This window comes from Pteropus alecto, unplaced genomic scaffold (assembly GCF_000325575.1).
Source record: "Pteropus alecto unplaced genomic scaffold, ASM32557v1 scaffold104, whole genome shotgun sequence".
NCBI lineage: Eukaryota > Metazoa > Chordata > Mammalia > Chiroptera > Pteropodidae > Pteropus > Pteropus alecto.
This window is the reverse complement of record NW_006436664.1, coordinates 5,433,890-5,435,413: the sequence shown is the minus strand read 5'-3', so window position 1 is coordinate 5,435,413 and position 1,524 is coordinate 5,433,890.

Sequence of the window (1,524 nt, the reverse complement as noted above, 5' to 3'; positions counted from 1 at the left end):
GAAGTGGGCTTGGTCTGTGATCATCAAAAGAATGATAATACCCTGTTTCCGTTTCCTTTAGAGCCATCATCCTCTTTTCCTCTCACATTAATTGCCTTGTGTTCTCCCTGCTTGATGCATTTGACCTTAGTTTTTTCATGTACTTCTTTCTTGCTAATATCCAGCTGCATTGTATCAGGAAAATTAATTTCTTTGGAGTTTTGAGTGCATCGTATAAGGAAACTCCATTGCATTAGTATTCCTTTCAAGATGTGTCAAATTGTCTGAACCAAAGAGTACCTTTTGAGTTAAACTTTATTTTTTGAAGTCCACCTGTTCAAAATGATTTTTGGACTTCCAGGGTGAGGACCTCACCTCAGAGCCAATGACAGCCATTATTTCTTTGTCAGGGTGAGAATGTCTGAGTAACTACCAGGTTAACCAGTCATATGCGGTTTTTCTGAGCTCCCTGTAGTAAGAACGCTTTCTTGTTTCTTAATTCAAATGGCCATCCTGGTTTCTGTGTGCTATCTGGTAGTGCTTTGCCCCAAAACAACAGCAATGACCTCTGGGGCTAGGTTGAGAAATTAATGAAGCCTATGGGATCCTTTGCAAAGGAAGAGTTGGCATAAATGGGAGCTATGTTCTATACGGTTCTTAGGGGAGTTGGAACAAACCAAGGATGAAAATGTGCTGCCACAGCTGCTATTGCTTGTGAGTAATGTGAGGGTGAAGTGTTGACAACCAACAGGTCACCGGAGAAAATCTGGAGGTTGAGACAGTCACAATACTGCGACGCTATTTTCGTGATCTTAGCATTGACTTTCAAATAACACATTCACATAAAGCTTGACCTAACCATCGTGTGATGTGGAATGGGTTGGTTACACAAGGTCCACAGCAGCTTTATTATCTCTACCGCCAAGCATCAGAGTGGGAACAAATGAGGGATTCTCACTCCTTTTTGGCTCCCAGCTCATAAATAAGCTTTATTTGGAGACAGGCTGAAAGAGGCAAGCCAACAAGGTTTTTCCCTTCCATGCCTTTGAAAACAAATAGAATGAAGCTTTGTTCTGTTTTTTTTATTTTATTTATTTAATTTTTTTTATGAGTAAGCTTAATATTATTCAATCACCTTTCTGTACTAGCCCCTACCCATGACTGCAAAGGTAAAGACCATGTACTCACCTAGGTGGTTCTTTTCTATGGTTACTTATGGCACTGGTACCTTTAGAAACATTAGTGCCCATTAGAGCACTTTACGGCTCTTTGAATGCTACTAAGGTCTAAAATTAGTAGAATCTTACATTTATTTATTATGTAATTAATTTTTCCTTAATTATATATATTATACATGTTGCTATTAGAAAATCAATCTGGCAAGTAGAGCAAAGTATAAAGAAGAGAATTAAAAATTAAACACATTCTTATTAATATCTTGATATATATCCTTCCATGTTGTATGTGCATACAGTTCTCATTATTTGTGGTAGTCATGTTCTATAAAGTCATTGCAAACAATGAACCACGGATCCTATGAGAAGT